Below are 26569 nucleotides of genomic sequence, written 5' to 3' on the forward strand. Positions count from 1 at the left end.
TGAAGTTCAGGTACTTGGAATTCTCTCCAAGCTTGGGAATGGAGCTTTTGAACTTTGGAGATAATGGACTTTTCATTAATTTCCTTCCAGGAGGGTTGGATTTTTACAAATTCCTATATTTCAATCTAAGACATTGCTCTCATGCATTAGGTTTCCTGAGTACAAGATTTCTTACCAACTTTTAGCTAGAGCTAGTCCTGCCTTTCCCACATCCTTAATTTCATCTCTTCTGCCAGAAGGCACACAGCCTTGCTTTTCTCTCTCTTTTTTTTTTTTTTTTTTTTTTTTCCCAGCAACTGCTTTAACTCCAGTTATCCCTGTAGGGGATCTTTAGTCCTTTTAGTCCTTTTCCCAGCTTTCTCTAGATTTGTCTTTATCTCAGCCTTACTTCTCAGTTGCACTTACCCCGTTACTAAAGCTCTGCCAGGGATGATCTTTGCTCTTCTTAGCCCCTTTATTTGTAGGCAATAAAAATCCTCCCAAAGCTCCTTCTGTTTCTTTGCAGTACTAAAATGTAGGGAAGATTAACACGAAGTCAAATGCCACAGACCTGTTCACACATATTAGATCACTATGACTGCAGAGAATCATGAGTGAGAAAGCACTGATGCACAGAAAGCACTGGGAGGCCTGAATTGATTACTTGACTGTCCTGTTTGTTTGTTTTTTTTAAAAGCTTAAAGTGCAAAAATTGATATTATCAGTGATTTACTCAATCACATTTCCTTGTTGGAGGTATTTATTTTTTTCCCTGCTTCCTTATAAGATCAAAGCCAGTTCATGTCTTATATTTTCAGATATATTGGTGTGTTCATGAGCAGTGCTTTCTGCAGTGTCTAGTGTGTTCCTCAAGATTTGCTTCCCCATTGATACAGTCCAAGCCTATGTAAATTCCTTGAAATATGACATTCTATAGGCCACTTCTGAAAAATTTTTATTGCACATTTTCTTGCAATTGCATGGGTCATATGATCATGTTATCTCCATTTTTTAAAAAATTATCATCATAGCATAGTTGAACTTTTTAATCTCTTTTATTATGGTCAACATTGCTAGACATAAAAAATATGCTTTCTTCTGATGCAGAGACTGTTGGGTTCTTAGCCAATATTCAATTTTCCATATTTTTTAAAAGTTAGTAAATAACCTCCTGGAATTCTGATGACAAATTAAATGGAACATAAATCTATTTTCTGATTTGCAGACTTCACATACCATTAAGGAGCTCCCCAAAGAACACTAAAAGATTTACTGATAAATCAAAAATAGTTTCCACTCTATTCTTATTGACTTTAGGGTTTTTTTTGTTGTTTTTTAAGAACCAGTGCAGAATTCAATATCATAAACTGCAAATTTTCACATGATTGATTCATGAGCTGGAGATGCATCTCTTATATTTAAATGCCTGAGCTTGGATGAAAGAACTAATTTTCTTCAAATATTTTTTTTTTCCAATATAATCCATGAATATTTTTGCTGATGAGACCACTGCTATTTGTTGATCAAGTTTTTCAGGAAGATAAAGACTTTTACATCATGGGAAATAGCTCTGATACTGTATGTCCTATCATTAATATACCTTCTAAATATTAATCAATAAATACACTAATAATGCATATCTTTATATTTTAATAGCTGCTACCTTTTTGGGCTTCATTTTGGAGCGTGGGTCAAAAAACACAAACAGATTCAGATGCTGTTCTTTTGCAATTCTTTCTTCCAATACATTTCTCATATATGTGGGTATGTTCCACCTCACTTTCCAAAACAATCAGATATTGTAGTTTAAGTGCTCAAATATGGCTTCTTTCTTCCAGCCCCCGCCCCCATCTTTGAGAAGAGCTTACTCACTTGATTTTGCTTTTTCTTTTCCTTTTTATTAAGCAAAGGGTAGATAAAATGCTTGCATTTTATTGTTAAATTTAACCAGAGAAGGTCTACAATGATTAACAGCTTAAGGAAAGTAATAGTGACTAGAAATCTGTGAATGGTTAATCTGTCATGAAAATAAGTGATTTTTGAAATTTATAAAGTAAATGGTTCTACTCCATTAAGATTAACTTTTAAGAGATATCATTGCAGTAAACACAATGCAAAGTTTTAAAGTTTTAACTCACTGCTCACTTGAAATAGAATATTTTTTTTAAAAAAATTACTTAAAAAAACTCAATACCTGCCTAAAACTGTTTATTTTGGTATCCTGAGTATGGTTGGACTATTTGACATATCAGGCTTTATAACAAAACATCTACTGAATGCCATTGCACTTTCTAATGATCCATGAAGACCATAAAGAGACTGCTATAAATCACATAGGAAGGAAAAACAATGTTGTTCATATAGATGGAGAAAACAAAGGTTTAAATCCAACTATGTGATGCCCTCAGATAACTCTTCATCTTCTCAAGAAGATATGCTATGTTTGCTGATTCCTTCTGGTAAAACATGCTGTTTTGAAAACTTCACCATGACTGAAATCTTAAAAAATAAATAAATGAAGTTATGATTTGCTGTCTTTTGCCCAGAAGGCTTGTTAAAATACTTGAGGTATAAACATGTCCTTACAAGAGGAAAGGAAAATGTTCTTATGAGAACTCCCTGAGGACTTTGTGTTAGCCTTTGCACTCACATTGAGCATTGAACCAAGCCCCAGCAATGGGCTAAGTTTAGAATGGCTGCAGCTGTTGGCAGACTCCAGCCAGGGAGTAATTTGCTCACAATCTTTTACATTCAGTGTGCCTTCTCTCTGTCTGTATTCCAGTAAGCCTGTTTCCTGGAGATTTACAGCTCCTGTGCTACTTGAGCTTAGTGTGAGCTACCAGGAATAATAGCTGCATCTGCTTCTCTTAATGGTTTAGACTCTAACATGTGAGTAAAGAGGAAAAATATTACTCAGCCAATTTCCTGAAATTACTAAGTCCTTGTATTTATTGCATATGAGCTACAAATGACTGATAAATGGATTTTAGCTGATTTAAAAAAAAAATGTTGTAAAAGGATTTTAATAATATTTAAAGTTATTCTCACTCTGTTTTGAACATAGGACCAAGCCCTGATATACATGTACTTCCATGTGAAGTCTACTTAATTTCACTGGGGGACCTCCTTATAACAACACAAGTCAGCCTATTCAAGGTGCAGAAAGTAGTTTATGGTTCTTTGCCCTTCTAATGTATGCTGGAAGACTCAACATTTTCTGTGGTAAGTGCAAAAGACAAATAGCTAGGTATTGGCAAAGAGTGTTTTTAGACACCTCTGGGGGCAGGTTTTAGGCTTTTTAAGACCTTTCTAGCTTTAGATTCTGGAACAGGATTTTGGATTCTGTGCTCAAGTTTTATAAGCTGTTTATAATTTTATAACTTACTGTTTTTTAGCGTGGCCCAATGGAATGTAATACACTTAAATTAATCATATATTTTCTTTCCTTCTGTTGTCTCCACCAAAAATTGCTGAAAAACTTACGATATTTAAAGACAGTTCAGTTGCATAGGTATTTAAATATAACAAGCCCCTTTAAAAGTACTCTGAAACTGTTGAGAAATTGTGTTATTTGCAGTTCTGTGATTTGATTCAACTGTCTGTGTCTGGAGAAGCAACTTGGAATAATGATCTGGAGAATACTACATATGAGAATTGTAAATTAGCCCTTAGTGCTGGTCCACGCAGCAGAAGGTTGGGGAAAGTGGGACTCTGAGATCAGAGGGTCTGATGTCTGCAAGCAGTTTAATATGTATCCATGAGAAACAATGCCAGCAGCTATTTTCTGAGTGATTTTTACACAATTAAAAAGTGAACAGGACTTGGTGGTTTTTATTTCTGCCATCTGAAATGTTAAGGTTTGTTCTTAGGAGTTGACCTGGTATGTCTGGAAAGTAAGAACTTAAATGTTGGTCTGAGGTTTTGAATGAGCCAGAGTACATTTTGTGTGGACACAGCATAATTTAAAGCATTTTTTAAAATTTGAATGTTAGTTACGCTATCACAGAGAAATAGCCTTGATTACTCAGTGGAAGAAAATGGTTATCATAGATTATATGACTTAAGCAGCATATATCCATTTCGTAACAATCACAATGACATTCATTAAGCAGGTAAAATACTGACCTATAACACTATTGATAAAACTTTTCTAACTCAAAGTATCATTATCATGGACTGTTCCGCAAAGATAGTTAAGAGGAGATGAAAATGCATGTATTGTACTCAAGCCATGCTAACAGATATAAAATATTAATTAGTGCCCACTAAGATGCTGGTGCAGTGAATTGAATAACATGCAGCTAATTTCTCCAGTTGGAGATCTGATTTATGCTGGAAGCCAGTGCTGATCTGCCATATTCCTGAAGCAGTGGGATCTGTGCTACTAGCTGCCTTATAGAGATGATAATGAATTACTAGGGAAGAGAGAACTATGGCTAACTGTAAGAATTTCTGGCACTTACCCACACTCTTGTAATTTTCATTTTCTCTGCCTCCTGTAAGCAGAGAGGTTTCAAGACATTTTGTAAAAAAAGCAACTTACTACACTGCTGCTCTACCCAGATGAGTAATTATTGTAAATAAGATAAAATTGTTGAAAGTGAATAAAAATATATCCATGAAAATTTGTTGGGTAAGCCACAGACCAGAGATAAAATGAGAACAGATCTTAGTGATAAGATGGGATGAAAAGACAGAACCTAGGTGGAAAGACAAAGTCAAAACATGCAGGTGGAAGGCAGGAGGCACTGGTGTCTGAATCTGGGATGACTGGACAAAAACAGAAGCCTCTGATATGAAGGAACGAGGATGAAACCAAAGCTTTTTCATTAAAAGTCTTGCTTGAAGGTGGCTGCTTTTAACTGGGTGATCTCACACTGCAAATGAGCAAACCTGTCTAATGACACCACACAATATGGGATTATTCAGCTATATCATAATAACTTCCTTGCTTCATCTGCTACTCAAGGTTGCCCATTTATTTTCAAGTCTTAATGTCCTAGGCAGGGATATTACAAACTTTCAAGCTTATCTGAGAGCCTAATATGCCCTGCAACACCTTTGTGAGACATAATATGAGAGACTGAAAGAACTCGGCATGAAACAAATTGTATTTCATATGAACATCCACTAGTAGCTAATGAGCTTGGTTCCTACCTATTCCATTTCAGCAAGACATCCTGAACCTACCTGTATTTTTGTAGAGATGCTAAACTAACTTAACTCTTCAGTGGTTTTTTTTTTATTTTTTTAATTTAAAAGAAAAGTTTATTTGCCTTTAAAATTCAATGTGTGTGTTCATTTTGGGGGCCAATGGGTTTGCAGGTGTATTCCTTCTAAATTTGCATTTTGAAATAGAAACAAGGGGTTTTTCATTAGGTTGAAAAAAATTACATTCCATTTAATTTTAAAAGGCATGCTAGACATACTGTTATGATCGTTATGGTAATTTTCATAACTGAGACTGTTGGCCAGCAAGATTTTGATCCTGTAAAAATAATTTATATTGTAAATACAAAGTGAAAGATTTGTGTTAACTTGGAGGAAATGAATAGGTGATTGGGTGAAGGATGGCTGCATGAACATTTGGAAAGGATGCTTTTCTGTGAGAGAAGTTCTGGACATCGGTTGATGTTTTCAGTGCTTTTTACTTCATGATAGCAAACTTAGAACTTCATTACACCCTCCCCTTCCCCCCAGTTAGATTTACAGGAGGTGATCCCAAGTGCATTTTTACCCTTGAGGCAGACCTGGTGGACCTTTAAGGATATTTGATTAATGTGATTCTTTGCCTCTCTAAATGCTGAATGGACTAAATGAGAATTAAAGTGATGATACATTACTGTTCTTCATTTTCCAGCACTGAGCATGTACAAATACCATTCTAATAGCTCATTGCACAGCTGTAATTTAATATATTTTAATGAGCCTTTGATCTTTGATATTTGGGGTCTCCATATTGTGGAAATAGCTTATAAGTACTTTATTTCTTTTGGGAATGAAAGCCAAACATTTCTGCGCTGTACTTTCAAGGCCAGAAATGGTGATGTGCTGGTCACTTCTGCATCAGCATCTGCAAGTTTCATTTAGCAGGTAATTGATGTACACACAAGTCATATTGAAGCAAACAGAGGAACTCGGGTTTGGAAAAGAACTCATAAGTTAGTTGCAGTCTATTTTTCTGTGTAGATCTACATCATTACTGTGCTGAACATGGCATAAATAACAGTTCCTTTCATGGAATTGAAAAAAGACAGGTGCCTTAGACCACCTAGGATTTGCCTGAGCTAGTTTCTTTTATTATTAATGAGGAGTACTTAATATCTTTGAGTCCTAAAAATGTACCGATAATAACCTTTAGAGTCTTTTTTTTTTTTAGAGTTCTATCTTTTTCAACCTTGTTGAATATGAAATTCTTTCTTTCTTTATTCCTTGTCTCTAGTCACCAGAAAATTTTTGGCCAATCCCCCTTTCCTGTTGCAGGTGTACTTTGCATTGACTTATTATTCATAGGTACAACTTTTAGATATTTTTGACTATTGAACCTTAGTTCTTTCCCCTTGATTGACTGTACATAAACCTTGATGGCATGAGCTGGAATTTGCAAGAGACTTTAAGCATGTAGTATTCTTTGCAGATACCAGAATTATGTGTGTTTCCTGATATACATCCCTCATGACTCCTCTCCCATTAAACTCATCCTTAACAGATCCAAAATTCATCTCAATACTTAGAGAGTTTGTGTTTTCAGTAGGTATTTGGGCACTGTATTTGGCTAAAATAGTACACTTTTAATGACCTTGTGTAACTGCAGGCTTTTCTTCGGCATTATTTAGAGCTGCAAACTGTTCCTAGGGAAAAGTATCAGGCAGTCTAACATATTGACCCACAGAGGTTTTCTTCCATGTCATATACTGTAGTAACCATGAACCTTCCCAGATATCTTAAATGAGTGATTTATTCATATGCTAATTAATACCCTAGTTCTATTTTTTTATAATTTATTTATACTTTATTTCCATTTGCTTCAGGTTTGCAATCATGCTTTTTCATCATTCTTCTACAGTGATTAACTCACATGTGATTTGTGACTATGCTAATTTTAATTTGATTATAATGCAATGATAATGCTTCCTTTGTATTTTCATAGCTTGTTTAAACCATAAAAGCTATAATTATATGCTGACATGAAATGGGCCAGGACTTTCACTCTATAAATCTAATTAACTTATGAGAGTGCCACACTATTAATGTAAACCAAGGATGCTGTATTATGTTATAGCCATGCAAAGGATAGCTCTTGATGAACTATTCCACGCTTTCTCAAAATCTATAGAGTCTGTATCCATGTCATGGTTATATTCTGATGATATTCTTCAGTAGGCTGCTGAGTCTCACATTTCATAGCTCTAGTATTCATGAAATGCGTGTGCTTTGGTTTCCTATTTCACTTCATCTTCCTAGTCTGGAAGATATTACAGATAGCTAAGTTAGCATATTTCTTAGAATGAAGAAAGCCCATTACCCTTCTTTCACATTGAAAGCAAAAAGTTTTCTTGCACTCTGAAAATTTCTCAGTCGTAATCCTCACTAAAAATAAATGCAGTTTATAAACATACCTGCCTACCTTTTGTCTGGTGACATGTGAAATTCTGTTTGATGGATATGAATAAAAGTAGTCATGTTCTTAATGACTGCTCTACTCTACACATATTGGAAGGAACAAACGTTGTAGAAAAAGGGTGCCAGTAATAGTTTTTCAGGAGTGTCTTTCACTTCAGTAGGTCAAAAACGCCTTAGATTCAGTTGGTGAATAAAGGTAATTTCCCAAGGCATAGGAGCTACTTATTTCTCTCTTTTTTTTTTTTTTTTTTTTTTTTTTTTTAAGATTTGTTCCTGTATTTATTTTATTTGACAATCTCATCTTCCAGGTTTGTTGCCAAAGGCTAGAAGTGTCCTACCCTCTTCAGTGACAATTGCCACCACTCACTCCTGAAGGTCCTTGTGAGAAAGAATACCAAAAAGATCTCATGGCTTGTAGCAAAGAATGAAGTTACATCTCTAGTGAATTAAGTAGATGCAGGTGGGGATGTCTCTGATAGCTGTTTAGAGGTGAAATGAATCATATAAAAATATCAGGCAATTGAGCCAAAGATGTCTGCTGTAGTTTAAAAGATATGTACAGGTACACTGACTTTTAATTTAATCATGGCAGAATGCTTTTACACTTCTCCATAAAATAAGCAGCTTTTAAAAGTGATGTATCATGTTAAGTGAATGTCATGAAGTACTAACCCTTTGACTACAATAAACATTTAATCTGTTGGTATGAGAACTGCAAGTAACTGCCCATGTATCTCAGTTCTTGCTCTAATTCAGATTTGAGTATTTCTCATATGACACATAAGCTATTCCACTGCATAGTTAATAATTCTGTATTTCACAGAAAATGTCATAATAATTATGCTTATCTTTATGGATTGCTTTTAAAGTCTTTTGATTTCTTCCTTCACCAAGGTCTATGCTTTGCAGTATTCCATACTTTGTGCTTCCTTTTCTCTCTGCTCCTTCGTATTGTATCTTTGGTTGTAAGCTCCACTCACACTGTTGCTATACTTAGAAAAATAGCTTCTCTCTGGAGTCACCACTTTTGAACAGATTTTAAAATACAATAATCTTTACTGGCTACTAGTTATACTTGAAGTTGAATCTTAACAAAAAGGTATAAATAAATTAAAATATGACCTAGTAAAATGAAGGTCTTTGTTTGTTTGTTTAAAAAAAATTGTTTTCCATTTAATTTTCAAGCCACCTGACTAAAAAAAAAAATCTCATTTTGGCCTATATGTCAAACACAGTGTGCTTCCAGGTCTCTGTTTGCCTGATCAAGGAAGTTCCATCAATTTGATTTAAGAGAGATATTTCAAAATGTCAGATTAGCAGCTAAAAGTACATTTATAGGAATCAGATTTCTAATATTAGACATCTATATATCAGATGTTATATCATCTATATATAGTGTTATATCATCTATACATGCAAATTCAGGTTAATGTACCTTTTTTTCTCTAGGAAGAATGACAAACTGTTGTAGTAATTTGTACAAGGTGTGGTCTTTATCTCTTTGGACACCTGAAATATTTCTTAAGCAAATTCAGGTTAATGTACCTTTTTTCTCTAGGAAGAATGACAAACTGTTGCAGTAATTTGTACAAGGTGTGGTGGGCTCTTTATCTCTTTGGACACCTGACATATTTCTTAAACTATTTTTAACTAGTAGTTAATTGCTTGAAGAATGATGGGCTGGATGAACCACTAGGTGAATCTTTATTAATCTCCTAAAGAGTCCTGAAAAAGAAGCAGATCACAACGCTAGGAACTGTATAAAATACTTAATCTTGAAGTGGATTTTGATCTCTGTGATCTATAGTTGGGAGGCTAGGTATAAAGCATCAATTTTCTCTCCAGTTACCAGTCCTTAGTTCCCAGCATAGCTGTGCTTGTTTTTGCATTCATTTCACTAGTGACCATCTCCTTTATACATTTTTTGCAGAGCACTGATTTGAGCCACTGCCAGATACAGTGTCACTACAGGGACACACAGAATGTCTCCCCTCTTGCCCCGGCACTGTTAATCGCTCTTTCCTCGCCCAAGAAGTGACACTTGGTTTGACTTTGAAGCAAATAATTCAGAGAGCAGTAACTAGAAGTGACAGTGACAGCTTTTCTACCCAAGGATAATATTTATTGTACAACATTCAGAGCTCTTGGCAGATCGTGTACAAACATAGCTGAAGTCAGAGTCCATATTAAAAAGCTTTGTTCATAAGTTGAATTAATGTCTGTGTAAAAAGTAAAATAAATTATTCTGAATTGTTGTGACAGTTTTAGAAGACTGCAAATTAGAAAATTTTTCTTAGTGCAAAAATTCATTTAGTAACTCAATTTTCTTAACATTTTAATTTAAACTTTAAAATAGCCCTTTGGGCTGAGACTATGTTTGAGAAATTTCAGCCCAATAGGGACTTTTTCAAATTTAAGGGTAGAGAAAATATTGCTAAGGGTGGAATTACTTCTGTGGAACATTAACTGTGACTCTGTACTATAATTACCTTTCTTAAATGAGACTGCAGCATTTCTGTTTTGAAAATGTCTTTACACTTTGGAGTTCTCTCAATTAAGTTGAATTCTCTGCTGCTTCATGTTTGTCTCTGGCTGAACAGCAAATAGGGGATGAGTGTCTTGTTTTCTTATTGACTGAAAGCTGTCCAACTGCCCAAATCTATGAGCTAAGTTTTATTTTTGAAGGAGAATCTTTATGATCTTATAAATAAGTGTATACTTTTAATTCCAACTAGTATTTGGCTCTGCTAATTTTATATTTTTCACTGCATTCTGCTAACCAAGTAATTCAGATGGCTCAGTGAAAATTTAATGTTGTTCTTTATAATGCTTTTAATTTTTATCACTCTCATAATAAATATAAGGAAAAACTAAGAAACTTTTGAAGTATGACTATAAAAGTGCATATTTCAATGTGTTTTAATGAAAATATTAGTCATATATATTAGCCAATTTCCAAAAAGAAATATGGAGTAATTAATGCAATAATACTTTAATTTTAATATATTGTTGTACTCCAAATAGGGGGAGTAAAATGAAGCAGCATCATCATGAATACTTGAATATTTTCTAACAGGGCAAATAAATAATACTGTCCTACAGGATAATAATGAGAACAGAATATACACTGAAGTTTTAATATAAGAATAATGCATGTTGACTTTATTAGATGTTTTGCTAAAGTATTTAATCAGATTCACATTAAAAAAAAAATTGGTAACTTCTGTTATTATCATGCCAAAACCATAAAGCAGGATCAATTGCACCTTAAACATTTATATTAAGTTTCTGTTGGAATCAAGAACTCCATCACTACATGGAATAAAGCTTTAAATCACTATTCACATTTCAAAGAGAAAGCGGACAACCAAAAATGAATAATTTTGTTGGAAATGTTTTCTTCAGGCCTTCTATTGTTTCTTGCTATGCTCCCTGCAAGAGAAGTTAAGTCTTTATTTCTGTGCTTTATTTGATGGTACGATTTGTACAATCGTTACACCTGATGGCACTCTGAACAAGCATATATAAGTTCTAAAAACAATTTTGTTTCTGGTCTCAAAGAAATTTATGTCAGATGATAGGACAACTCTTTGAGCATAGAAGTCTCATCTAAGGTACTCTGCATTTTATAACAATGAATCACAAGTAGATTTTCTATGAGTTTCCAATCACTGTCTTTAATAGAATCTGCAACATCAGAAATAGGTCTTTGCTTTCTCTGTCAAAGACTTCATACACAGCTTTAAAAGAACCTCCAATTGTATACAGGAGAAATAACTTTCTTTTTTTTTTTTGTTTGAGACTTGCCCTGAACACTGATATTGGGGAAAGTATTTGGGGAATGTTGGCACATATTTCTTAAGCTTTCTGTAGGCTATAATTTTCTCTGTAGGTGGAAAAGGAGGCTGTATTTGTTCATACTCAATGCACTCTTACACTAGGTGTGTTTTACTAATTTAACACTCTAAGTATTTAATTGTCTTTATAATGGTTCAATCAGCCATATGCCTCAGAGGTTATACTGAGACTTGTTTGATCCCCAGCCAATGTTTACTTTCAGCTTATAATGAGCAGTTAGTAAGTACTCACCATCTGTTCCTGAGAAAATGGAAATCTTCTCTCTCTTAGTGGACAAGTGGGAAAATAATCCAGAAAGCTGATTATTAGTTCATGTAAGTAGATAATGGGCCAAATTTTGTTAAGAAAAAAATTGAGAGGAAGCAAAAATTCTTACTGCTAGTACAGACCAGCCCTGTGCACCAATATACAGAGAACTAACTATAAAATAGGTGCTGGGGCTTCTACTGGATAGCAAGTCTGAACAACTTCTGAGTAACAAATTCAGATTACTTTTTTTTTTTTTTAATCATAAGGATGAACAAACACTGAAATATGTAGCCCAGAGAGTCTTGACTATCCAACCTTGATAGTCAAAACTTGATTTGACATGGTCATGAACAACCTGATTTAACTTGGCCCTGGTCTGAGTAGAAGTATGATCAGCAGACGACCAAAGGTTCTATTCAACTTAAATTATTCTTTGATTCTATGGTTTAGCTACATGATATCACTCCTCCAAATTATGTCAATTTGGTATAAATCTGAAGCACTGGAATGGCTATTTTATTCTGAGGTAAAGTGGGCCCAATACATTACTCAGTTATTTCTTCTCTGATCTTCATTATTCCTTCATTCTGAAATGTATTGAAAAGAAGTAATGTGAGATTGTGTGGCCAAAACCTACATTCTTGTTCCATTTTAGTAGTAAGAGAATGGGATATTTGTCTTACCTGATACTAAGTTTGAAAGTTGAGAGTTTAAATTAGAAGTCCAGTCTTCAGAAGGCTCTTGTATGGTTAACAAAATAAAAACTCCGAATAATCTGTCAAATTTAATTTTGATGATATGTATTGAGCATTGTGGGAAATAGTCACACAAAGACTGTACCTTGGATGGAAAAGGGAGTCTTTATTTTAGAGTGCTTGTAAGAATAGGCAAACTACTGGTCTTTATAAAGTGACTGTTTATTTTAAAAAAGTGTAGTGCTGCCAATTTAAATTTCAGATTTGTATTGATGGCAAGCCTGTGAAGGACAAAAATGAATCTAATAAACTCTCTTTTATGTACCTGATAGCTGGCGTATTTGAGGTGGCTCAGCTAAGGCAGGGCAGACCCCTATATTTTAATATGAGATCACTTTATAACCAATTTGCCCTACAGGTAGCAATTTCTTCCAACAAGTAGCAAAAACATTATCTTTCACTTTTTATGACAAGAGAATGTCATAAACAAACTGTGAGTCCCACGGTGCCAGGACCATTTAGATCAAGTCACTAAATCAGGAAGAAATACCTGGGCGCAAGTGTATTTTTTAGGCTTTTATTTTCTGCTGTTTGATGATTATCACCTTGTCTTTAATAGTTTGACTTCATGATATTCATCACTCTGGCACTTATTGTCATTCTTCTGTGATCCCTTGAATCTTTCCAAGATGCTACTCTGTGTCAGTATCTTTACTTTTCTACTAACTTTAAAAAAAACATGGTCTAGATTAATGAATTACAGTTGATATTAAGCTGTTTTTAATCTTTTTGATTTATTACAAAGAAAATATCAGTATCTTTACTTTTCTACTAACTTTAAAAAAAACATGGTCTAGATTAATGAATTACACTTGATATTAAGCTGTTTTTCTTTTTGATTTATTACAAAGAAAATGTACTGTGAACTATTATGTTCGTCTTTTATAAATCTTGAAAATTACAGTTGATATTAAGCTGTTTTTAATCTTTTTGATTTATTACAAAGAAAATATACTGTGAACTATTATGTTCGTCTTTTATAAATGTTGTAATATTATTTAGTTTGTAAAACTGTGAACTTAAAGTGCAGTAATAGTTAAATAGCTTATACTTTAAGTGACAGCACAATACAATACAACACATCTAATGTTTCCTCTTCAAAGAAATAATGTTCCAGCTTTACGCTTCTCTGAAGAAAATGGTCCAGCTTAAACCAATTAAGGTTTGTCTGTTTTTTATACTACTAAAATCCAATTTTATACATACATTTAAACAAAATCCAATTTAGGGTATTGGTTGGCTTGAGAACTCCCAGCAAGAGAATGTGAAATGGTTAAGAAAATAGACTTTCTAATTTTCATACTGATTCTTAGCTGTTGAAAATCTAATTTGAAAACTCAGTGTCATCTTCGTACACCACACAGCACTTGTAGTGGAAGATACAGACTGACAATTAACTTTGAGGGAATGGTGGTGCTATACGAGACATTTTCCTAATAAGATGATAATTTATGCTCAAATTTTGTAAAATGAGGGAAAAAAACCCCCAAAATATTTCTTACCAGAATTACCATAAAAATATTGCAGTTTTCAAAATGTAGTTCAAGAATTATTGTTTTGGGTATAATCTCTCTACACACCTCATGCACAGCATTCTGAATTTCAATTGATTTTTTTGTCAAGAAGTGTACTTGCTTCTAGCACAGAAAATTGTTGTTTATTGGGATATTCTTTATTTAACTATGGACTACTCACCTGAGACCTATTTTTTGTGTCTGTGAAGATGATGTGTATGAAACTTACACAGCACTTGTAGTGGAAGATACAGACTGACAATTAACTTTGAGGGAATGGTGGTGCTATACGAGACATTTTCCTAATAAGATGATAATTTATGCTCAAATTTTGTAAAATGAGGGAAAAAAACCCCCAAAATATTTCTTACCAGAATTACCATAAAAATATTGCAGTTTTCAAAATGTAGTTCAAGAATTATTGTTTTGGGTATAATCTCTCTACACACCTCATGCACAGCATTCTGAATTTCAATTGATTTTTTTGTCAAGAAGTGTACTTGCTTCTAGCACAGAAAATTGTTGTTCATTGGGATATTCTTTAATTACGGACTACTCACCTGAGACCTATTTTTTGTGTCTGTGAAGATGATGTGTATGAAACTTAGAGTGATACATTGCTGCCAGCTGAAAGGATAAACAAAAAAGCCTTAGGAAAATTTGCAGACAGAAAATAGCACGTTTCCTGAAGGAGATTCTGTTAATGGGGAAATGGAAGCTCTGGCAACCCTAGTGGAGAGGAGCATCCTCTGTGACCTCTTGAGATGTTCACACTGTGAGGATGTGGCAGTGCTGGGTCTCCAGTGGAGGGATGGGTCTTGCTGCTAGGTGCAGGTCAGGCACCTCCCTGGCTCTGCAGGAGTCAGGCAGTAGGCAGCAGGAAGGCATTGCTGAGACTTCCCACAGGGAAGGGAGGACAGCAGTCCTCATGATTCCCTGTGATAAGTCTAAGCAAAGTAAAGTAAATGTCTTTACTTCTCTGAAGCTCGCTTATAAAAATCACATTTCTCTGCATTCTTATTACCCCGTGAGACTACTCTTCTGATTTTAATGCACCAAACTAACTTCAAACTAACTGTTTGGGATAGCTGAGTATCAATGTGCCTGCAGTCACTGTTCTCCTCTGCTGAGATTTTCATCCCCTTCCCTGTAGTGATCTAAATGGTAGAGAGGGAGAATATTTTTGGTGCTATTTTTCATTTGTCATCAACACCATGAGGAGGCTGCATATTCCATTTCTTTGACTGCAAGATATCTCAGTTGCTACCAACTTGGAGTTGCTGAGTATGTGCTCATGCTAGAAGCTGTGACTTATACACACAGTTAATACTCCAATCAATATACCTTTGATGTACTAGAAAGTAACAGTGTGTGATTTCACATTTTCACATGAAATTTTACATTATTGATGCAAATTAAATTTATTCTTACTTTTCTAAGACATTTAAAGGGCATATTTCAGGATTTGTTTTGAAAATGGTTCTCACATCTGTAGGTGTATCCTGCCATTACAATCACTGCTGACAAATGATCAGGCTTCTGCAATGGAGAAATAGAAGGAAGATGCAGCGTTCTTAAAAAAAAAAAGGGCTTTTTTGGTGCCTATAATAATTAACTTGGTTTGCTTAAAAAATTTTAAACCTCAAAAAAAGATGAATTATTGCCTGGAAGATTTAATAACTACTTGATATCATGTTTCTATTAAAAAAAAACATGCGACATCTTATTTTACATAGATTAGATGGCAAGATTGGGACAAATATACTTAAGACATGTTTTTGTGTTTTCTAAAAAAGATGTCAGCATTATCCTATGAAGAATCAGTGTGGTATACATTACTTAAAATTGCCAAAATTTTTAATTGGGGAGAGAGCTATCCTTCCTCTGGCAAAGTATTCTTTTCCTCTGGACAGTTTATTAAAATGCTTTCTTCACAGAACATAACGATCTCTCACCTGTAAGGTACTGGGAACATTTTAAACAAAATCAGTGAATCCTAGATTTATATTTCTTTCTACAGAAGAAAAAAAAGAATTTTAAAATATATTTTGTCTTGTGTGGAGCCCCTGGTGCAGACACTAGGAATCTGTGGTCATGTTAACTCTGGTGAAAAATTTTAGTGTGACTTTTTGCTTGTTTCCACTCTATAAAATCATGGTAGTAATTAATTTGTCACCTGTGAGCTAGTAATCTCTGATATGAGATTTCTGAGGCTGTCCATTAGATCAGGTTTGAAACCTCTGCTTCAGCTCCTCTTTTCTCTTACTCCTTCCTGTATCCATTCTCTAATGTTCCTGTATGTTCCTGTATGTGTTTTCTTCTCTCAACAAAATTCTGATCAAAAGGATAAAGAAAAATGAATATGAGAAACTGAGTAACAAATTCCAAAAATATGAACCCTAAGAATGATTTGCTCTATTTTATATTCACAGTCTGAACAGGAATATGATTAAACAAACTGTGTTTAATAAAATATTTCTCAAGATCTGGATGGTGAGGTGTTTATTGGGGTGTTTTTTGTTGTTTGGGATTTTTTTTTTTAATTTTCTTTCCCTGAAGTAGCTGAATACTTGTAGTTGATCATGTTTTATGTTCCTCTGACATATTTGAATTCAAGTGTATTCTCACTATACAATTCCATGCCTGTTGGCATCAACCCAATAGCTGGTAATAGAAATATTAATTCTTTTTTGCAGGGGAAGTTCCAGTTGTAAAGGAGCAGTATATTCACTCCGCGTGGTAGATGCTGACCTGGTTTGATACAGAAGGAGGCATTGCTGGATACAGCAGTTACTGTATGAGAGACTTGCTAGCAAGTGGCTACAACAGTTTGCTTTTTTTGCTATAAAGCTCCATTACTCCATGATTTTTGGGCATGAGAAAGAACAAAATAAAAATGTTTTTTCCTGCTTTACATAATTAGTGAATATGAAGGTAAAAGGTCAGAGTGGGAAGCACACAGCGTCATTTTTGTCACCTGGGGATCCTGTAGTTCCCCGTTGTGTGAGTCCTGCTTCTAAGGCTCCCCCTGCAAGGAAGGAATTGGAACTGTGCTCATCTGCATGCTCAGAAAGGACAGGGCATTCTGAAACTTCCTATGTGGATGTAGGATAATAGAAAACACTTTCATAAAAATTTTAAAGAAATTATTTGGAGAAGACAAAAATGTACCAATCCAGGGTGTAATAATCTGCTATTACAAACTATATCTAAATATTTTATATTAAAAATATCAGGAAAGCAAGTATTGTAGTGGATTTTAATTTTGTCCTATTATCTTTTTTCATGTAGGGTTTTCTGTCCATCTGACAATGAAAGAAATTTAATTGTTTTTACTTTCTGAAGCCAATTCTTAGTTATTAGAATGACTTGAGTATCTACTTGAGTGTTCACTTATTTGGATTCCAAAAGAAATTACTCAGTCCTGTATAAATATCTGTGATATCATATAGATTAAAGCTGTGAGAAATTTTAGGACACTTGAAAGAGTAGCAAGGTTTTTAAAGTTTGTTTTTTTTTTTTAAAGAAGAGTTTAATCTAGAGTGATAGTACTTGTATGCATTTTGGAAGTTACTGATTTTATGTAGTTAAAATTCTAAGTAAGGGATAAAAGGAATTTTTTCAATGTATGCATGCTTACACATAGACAGTAATGTAGAACTAGGGAAAATTCATTCTCTATGATATTTGCCAACAGCTGATGTGGTGGAAGCTGCTGTTTTTCTTCATGAAGTTAAACCTGAGACACAATACTTTCACAGATTTTGCAGCAGAGGAAATTATGACCCTCCAGATACTCATTGTGATATTTGCATGAAGACGAACCATATGAAGATTAATCTACTTGATGTAGAGAGACATTGATTACCTTCTGTTTAATATTATGCTTTTTTGAAGCGGCATCTAATTATTGCCCTTGTGTAGCAAAAATACCTTTGAGGAAATGTGTCAGCTCTTGAAAAATATATCTGCCTATTCTTCCTTAAGAACATGTTAATTGTCCTTTGGTGACATTTTGATCCAGAATGGGCTGTGGGAATTTTGGAGATTAGATGAAAATATCAAGTTTGTAGAAAGATATTAGCAGTGTTGTTGGGCTAGCCTGTGCAGCTTGTTTTCTTCAGCATCTCTTCAGTATACAAAGACATGTAATTGAAGAAGGCACAGGGGAATAATATCTAAATATTGTGTCATAATGTCAATATGTATCTTCTGGATTTTTCAACATTGTTTTTCTCAGTTCAGTTCATTGCTTTGTTTGGTTCCTTGTCTGGTTTTCCAATACTATGGGAAAGCATACAGTAGAACTTATTTTTCCTCTTAATTTTGGACTTTTCTTCAGTAATACCTTAATAGAATTGAATGTCTAATCCTAAAAGTAATGTTTTTTTGAGCTCACATAAATAGAAATGCTGCCCTGTAGTTGTATAGCTTTTAACTTCTGCCGTCACTATATTTGCTATTTTCTCTCTCTGCCCTTTGAATGAATTTTCAGTATTCTTGTTTCTCTTAACATCTGTGCTTACATTATTATAATAATATTAAAATCTTCCTCAAGTGACAACTGATTTCCAAGGTGATACCCTAAAATTTACTAAATATTTTCAGCTTCCCAAAGTACCTTCTAGAAGTCAGTACTCCTTGCCAAAAGGCAATTAAATAGTGGATATCCCAAACTTCATGAAGTGTGCTTGAAGGATTTTTCTCATGGAAAATGTTAAATAAGTAATTGCCAGCTGTGGTCTGTAATTCATCATGGCTTTTTTGGATCTGCATTAGTGTCATTTATGAAGGAGAAAAAAATGTTTGGTAGGCATATCTCTATAAAATATTACTTAATGATACTGGACCTAATAATATAGAACTGATATGCTTTCCAGTTCTTTGAAAAGACAAATTTATCTTAATAAGATCTAAACTTTTATTAATATTAACATATTTGACAGGATCTACTTCTAAATTTTTTGCCCTTTTTGCTTAAAAAAAGGAATATTTTTTTTAATAGATGTATCACTTTTGAGTTTGTTGTGTGAAAACCACAAGTTCTTATTTCTGGAAGAACAGTATTCTATGAATAAACCTAGATAAAGATGGAAGAATTTAAAAAAATAGCTAATGCTTCTTTCTCCTCCTTTCCTGTAGCTCAGCTTTGTCAATAAACAGACAGAATTTTTGGTCTGCATTTTTTTTTTCCTTTTCTGATAGATATCTGGAAAATTTGATCTGTGCAGGCATCTTCAGATTGGGAATATTTTGTATTCTTCTTCCCTTACTCAATTGTTTCTTTCTTTACTCTTAGGAACATGTAGGTGCCAAGATGATGAGGAGTAGTCTGGGGAGAGGAGAGAAGCTGGTATGGTATTTAGCTCCTTGCTGGGTAACATCAAGACAATAAAATATGAATTCAGCATACAAAAGTTAACAAAATAAAACCAAATTTTAAAAAGTTAATAAAACATAAAATATAACAACTTAATACATGAATAAGGCTATTGTTAGATTGCTATCTCCAGTAACAGGAATAACACTTTTTCAATTTAGATGTACTGTTTTGATGAATTCCAGTTATCTCTGTGCTCTTTCTGCCTTTTTATTTTCTAGATACAGAATGTTTACAATTCATTCCACCTTATGAATTTTATTTCTCAACTTCAACATAAAGTTATGACTCATCTCTTTTTTTTTCCTTGTGCTTTGCAGTTTTCTCTCAATAATCCCTTACAATCTTAGCTAATACTATTGTACGTGACTTTTTTTTGGTGACATTTTTTCTTGGAAAACATAAACAAAACTGCTAATTTTAAAATTACTGGGGGCAAAGAAGGCAAAAATTGCATACAATTTAAATTTATCTTTGACATTTCAAAACTTCTGTATACTTTTTTCACATTTTTCATGTTCCCAACCAACAAGAATACGACTTATTGACCATTTGGGTTGTGTATAACATTAGGTGAATAAGACTTCAGTCAATATTAACCAGAAAAACTTACTCGTATTTGCCTTAAAGTAAACATGCTTTTAAGCATTAGAAAACATACTGTTAGCCATTAGGATTGCTAAAACCCATGTCTCTATACTGAATTCAGTTTTTACAATGCAAATGTTAATGTTAAACATTGTGGGGTTGAATTGGAAACCATTACCATCATTGGGAAACAGCAGATCTGTCTGTTTGCTCTTCCTGTGCTTGTCCTGAATTCAACATCCTGAGCAGTTTTGTGAAGAAGTAAAAAGGGAAAAATTGACAGTTCATTGTCTTCTGAATTTTCCAGAGGAGGTTTCAACTTCTATTTACAGATGCTCTTTCCCTTGCACAGATTATGCATGTGAAGACTATTCAGCCAAAAGAGATCTGTTTATACAGAAATTAAGTTTCAATAAGATAGTTTGTAGGAGAGCCCACTACACAGATCCCATTACAAGATAGGAGGAGCAGCTATTTTTACAAGTGCAAATTCTGTGAGCTAGGAAGTGTGCATATAAACCAATTTAAAGTCATTTAAGTTGTACATAGATGTGTACATAACTAGTCAACTGCTTATTATCAAATTTCACGACTGGCAGCATATGTTCTTTTACTTTTTTACATCAAGTAAAAGAACACCAAGATACAAGAAAATGGATAAGGACTAAAAGGGAACCGTAGTACTCACATTTAAAAAATGAAGAAAAGACAACCCTGGGAACTACTGACCTGTCAGCCTCCCCTCTGTGCCTGGGAAGATCATGGAACAATTCTCTTGGTTTCCTGTGAGAACAAGGAAATATGACATATAGTGAAGACAGAATAAAGAAATTTCCTCATATAGGTTCAGGTAATTGGGTAGTATTGTCTGTGATTGAAAGCTGACATTAAGACTGAATAGAAATTAGCTAAAAACATATGAGGATTTTTTTTCTGTACAAGTTGCATTTATTTAGTTTTAAATAACTCTTAATTCTGAGTACTGTAATATTGTTGAATAATCTGTTTTAATGATGCATATACAAATCATTTTTCCTAAAATATAGTAACATAAATAAATAAACACCAGTGGCAAAACATGCTAGTAAGCATGAATTCTAACACATGTATGAATGGGGAAAAATAAATAAAGAAATAAATGCCGCTCTTGTTTGCTAGAGGATTCTCATTTAGGTTGTGCTTTTGTGGGAAGCGTATTCTGACACAAATTTGTAAGTGTAGCTATTGGACTATGAGCAGAAATTGTAGGTAAGTTAAGGCAGGTAACTGTGGGTAAGGTAAGCCTGCAGAAATTATTGGCTCTTAAGAAAATACTCTCACCTAATCTTCACCACCACGTTAGAACTTCACAAATAAAATATTTTGATTAATATGAAAAGTTTGTATGGAGTTATCTAATTCCATCCCCCTCCTTTATTTTAAATAAGCAATTAAATATCTAAATAATGGTACTAACTTTCTTACCTGCAATATTTATTTTTTTTTAATGGGGAAGCTGAGATACATGGAAGTGAACCAATTATTTTTTTTAAGAAATGAACTATTGTTTAATAATTTGGGCTTTGACTTAAATACCAAGTTAACTATTGCTCATTACTTTGGGCCTTTTGAATTATGCTTTAATTTTGAAGTCCAATCTGGTGATGAATTGGAACTTCTGAGTTGACCTAATCTCTGGATGAGTGAAAATCCTGCAACATTGCCTATGTTTGCATCAGTCAAGAACACGGTTTCTTGATGGCAGTGGTGGAAATGTCACAAGTCCTAATTAAAGGGCAGGTTAAAGGAATAGTTTATTCTTTCCTGTGTGTTGCACAGGTTAATTCTCTAGCAATCAATTTCACTGGTGTAACACAGGGAGTAACCTCAACCTGCACTTCCATTTTCACTAAATAAGAGAATTCAATGTATTGGGTGCTTCTCTTTGTAGCTTTAGAATGGAAAAATAAACTCAGAAAAAGATGTAATCCATAAGTAATTTGATAACACTAGTTTTAAATTACAGCTCCTCTGGATAGCTAAGTCAAGCTTCTATTAGTCCTAATCCACTTTAAAAAGGATTAATGCTAAATTTGGTCGTTCTGTGTCACTGCGAAGGAAGCTTGAATTTTTAGCAAAAGGATCTTTTGTCAAAAAATATTGTCAACTGTCAAGAAAAATTATTTTATTGCACAGCCCTAAGTTGTCCTTTTGATTTAACTTTGTGGTATGTGTTAGGCAATTTTGCAAAGTCATGAGCAGTTGCATAATGGGTAATACGTTTGCAGGACCACTTTTATGATTGATGTAAAACTACATGAAATGGAGATATAACTTTGGGAACTCAACAGACAAATCTTTGGGATCCCAGCATGATGTATGCATGTGAATAAATGTTTGTGACAGCAGTCTTTTAAATGTAAGCTAGAATTTGGAGAAAATCTAGAAATTTGTTTTAACTTCTTTATTCTTCTGTTTCTCTGATGAAAGTCTGTGATATTTGCATATAAGCGTTACTTGTTGGATAATCTAAAATAGAAGTCACATGCAACTATTAAACTGAACATCAAAGAAAGATTGTAAACATGCTCAAACTATTAGTGAAATCATGTCTGCCCAAAACAATTGAGCTCTGTAGCTGCTTTGTGGATGTTGCTTAGTACTGTTAGAGGAAACATTCTTGCTTACTTTTTTCAAAGTGAGTCAGTTAGATATACAGTTGTATTAAGACTTTGATAAAAGTAGAGCTGTCTTTAAGGCATGTGAAAACTGCTTGTGATACAGCTGGATAAGTTTATGAGGATCCTGGAGAATGCTGTACAAGAATTTTTTTATTATTATTATTTATATTATTCTTTTGGCCCTAAGTAATGTATTATGCATAGAAAATGTACTAGTGCAGCAACAACAAATAGATCAACTGAGAGAATACCCTTTGCCTGAGGTATCTTTAGAACTGTGAATGGGAAGCTGGATGATGAATTGGATAGTCTGCTTCAAAGGACAGATATATAGTGTCTGAATATGAAAAAGCATAAGTGCATGAAAGCATGCCACAACTATATGTAGTGCAGGCTGCTCTCAGTGATAAAACAGTTTACTATCACCTTTACTACCAAAGAAGTTTGTCAATTTAGGGTCTGATGTTCTGCCTTATTTATTGGAGTCTCTATACATCTATATACAATTGAACGTTGCAGTGCCTATTGCTAAAAGGTAAAACCCCAAAATCCATCTTTGTCTGTATTAAAAAGTAAACCTGCTTCCTTCAGTCCATTTTGCCCCCAGAAACTGCGGTATTATTTTGATGCTTGCCTCTTTCAATTATTTCTGAAATGCACAAACATATGATCGATTCTAACCTTAGTTAAGTTGCAGTTGAAGAACCGAATAGTTTCATTAGCATAATTATTTAATGGCGACAGATTTTAATATTCCTCAGAAAACAATAGAATTATGTTTGGGTAAGTTGCAAATGAAAACAAAGACTTAAGTTTCTGGCTCCTGTTTTTTTATGGATAAAGTCTAATCTGACTTTTCTACATCTGCTTTCTGATCTGGATTGAGGTAAAAGCAAGGTTGTGATAGATAATAAGTGGTCTTCTAACATATCAGTTCATAACACCCACAACAAGATTCATGACATGAGAAGGACAAAGCCTGATTTTAAGAACATAGTAGACCTTGCTTGGCATTGTATAAACTATTTCTGCCAGTAATGTTCAACTTGCTTCACAGTATCTCGATTTAACTTTCCACTTTCCTGTTTATTTGAGGTGTTTTGATAATTTTATGTAATTTTTCTTTTTTTGTCTCTGTTTTATTTTTATTTCTTCTTTTGTCTCTGGGGATTAAAATGTGTGGATATTGAAACATACTCTATGTTCTTCATTTTGCTTGCTTCACTGTTGTGTCCTGCCCCTTTGCCACACTCTGCTCCTGGTGCTCTGTCATTTCATCAGTTTACACTGAATTCTCTAAGAGCAGTAATATGGAATAAGAAGGCTTGGTTTTGCCTGCTGTGTGGAAATTCCATTGAAATCAGCCTAAACTAACAATAGATGATGACTGATGAATCAGGTGTTAATAAAAAAATCTTTAAATTTAGGCTTAAATTTGAACCAAAGGGAAAGAGAAGGACTTTTTTTCTCATCTTGCAAATGTTTAGTACTTACTTTTTCAGGCCTAATTCTCTAGAAGGTTTGATTGTTCCTAATGCCCTTTGAAAGAACAGTTTAGAGAATGATCTTTTTCATTCCAGCTTCTAGAAGTTCAGTGGTCAGGATATTTGCCTGGGGTAAAGGCAAAAATCCAAATCTCTTCTGTGAGTTGGGCACAGTCCACTAAAAGACTGCACTCATGGCCACCACAAACCTCGCAACTTGTGATTACTGGGGGAATGTTTAATTTCCAATGTACAACCAAAGGCACTCTTAAGATATTTTGTCTGCTGTTCTACAGAGCCACCACTGTGTTTTCTGCAGCTATTAAGGTTGGGAAATAATGGTGCAGAAAGGTGTTGCAGGGTATTGTTCCCTTCAGATAAGCTCCAAATCAATACCAGGATTTCACAATCTTGGTTGATCTGAATGTGGTGACTGACCATGGGACAGCATTTAATCTTAAAGACAGACATCTCTAGAAATATACAGATACCTATTAGAATGAAAGCATCCATGTGGAGCAATCACCACAAAATTTAGAATTATTAATTATCTTTGATCAAACTAAATATGTTTGTTACACCAAGCAATTTATGGTTTTGCATGACTATAGAATAAAGTTAATTCATCATCTGAAGTATGTCTGTAAGAGAACCGGTCACAACATTGGTGAGTTTTAGGTGTGCTGTGAACTCCAAGCTGTACCATAGAAAAAGAAAATGAATAAAGGTATGTGAATTCAAAAGTATCAGATAGGCAAGCAGAGTGTTCTATTCTAAATGTTCGATATATTTTCAGAAAACAAATTGTAAGCTGCCTATGTGAAAACCATTTGGTAATTTGGAGTAATAGAATGTTGCCTAATGAATTTCTTGTTCAGTTACTGAGAGGATTTCTATATTTATTTTTGAATAGCTTGTGAAGGAATAAAAGGAAAAGCAAACCTCACTTATGTATTTATAGGAGGGAATAGCTGTAAATTCAACTATCTAGATTGTGTAAACTGAGAAATACCAAAAAGCTTGCCTTGAAATTTCTGTAAAAAGACAGTGTTTGGAAATATTAATGTGTTGAGTGGTCATAATATATATGTAAGGATTCTGAAATGCAAGATGACATTACTTGTGAAAGAGCAAAGAGCAGACAAGCACCATCTTGTAACCATTGGCAGTAGTGAAGCAATTAAAGACCTTCCAGACAGCAATTAATTTTATTACAGAGCAGACCCTTAAAGACAGCATTAGTATGTGTATCTGTCTGAATTTATGATGATGATAGTTGTGAATGGTATGCTTAGAAAATATCTGTAAATGTACTGGCTGAATATCTGTAGTGAATAGTGTTTCTGTGACTCGCATGTGCTTGTCTCTCAGTCTGAACCCCAAAAACTCTGATACCAGAACAGGCCTTATTTTGCAGCTTCTACTCAAAATCCATATTCATGCTTTATGCCTTCTCTTTCAATGGATACCTGCTGTATTCCATCAGTAAGATTAACTGTTTTTATTTGTACTTTAATGATCCATGTGCTCTTTCATATAAGTAAAAATAAGTAATTAAAGATAATTTTCTTCTGGAGCTGTGACTGGAAATATCAGTCTGCTAATACCTTATTTATGCTTGCAAGTATCTGTTAATTAAAGGAAATGAAAGTGAGTGAACTCTGTAGTATGTTACTTGACCCATTTACTTGTAAGATTTTCATTGAGAAATATTTTTTTAATTGGTGCTATTTAATGATATAAATCAGGGCCATAGCTCTACAATGACACAAAGTAAGCAAAGCAAAATTCTGGGGTTTATTTATTTATATACTGAATTCAGAATTTTAGTGCATTTGACAAGATCCATACTAGCATTCCTGGAAATGACTTTATAATGATTACCACTTTTCTCTGCAGAGGGAAAGATCAGTGTTGCTTCATTTCCTGTGTGATAAGAAGGTCAGATAATAACTACCTAGAAAACATCTTCCACGATTACAACAAAGCTGTCTTTTCTGCAGAAAATGTGTAATTTCTGCAGAAAAAAGATAAAGAAAAAAGAAGGAATATACTCTTACTTTTGAGAGCATTGAAGTACATCTCCACTTTACAGGAGCATTTGAAAATCTTTCAAATTAATAGGGGGCTTGCTTGATACAGCACGTATCAAAACCGCTTAAGACAGGCAGTGTGACATTACTTTCTAATGTGTGAAAGTAATTCATTTGAACCAAAGACTCCCATTGTGAGACAGGTTTCTTTCAGCATCTTTAAAAATGATAAATAAAAATTGAAAACTCTCAAACAGAGGTGCAGGTTTTGACTAGATTTTTAGCATGCATTTTTTAACTCTTCATCTCCAGGTATGATTTGTTTGCATCTATTTTTCTTTATTCTTTCTTCTTCATTGATTCAAATAGTCCAGTACTGTTTCCTTACTAATATTTCTGTGTTCTCTTCTAGAAGGAAATAGAAAAAAATGTAAAGCAACATTCAA

The sequence above is a fragment of the Passer montanus genome, unplaced genomic scaffold, assembly GCF_014805655.1.
Source record: "Passer montanus isolate IOZ18808 unplaced genomic scaffold, ASM1480565v1 scaffold14, whole genome shotgun sequence".
NCBI classification, from domain to species: domain Eukaryota; kingdom Metazoa; phylum Chordata; class Aves; order Passeriformes; family Passeridae; genus Passer; species Passer montanus.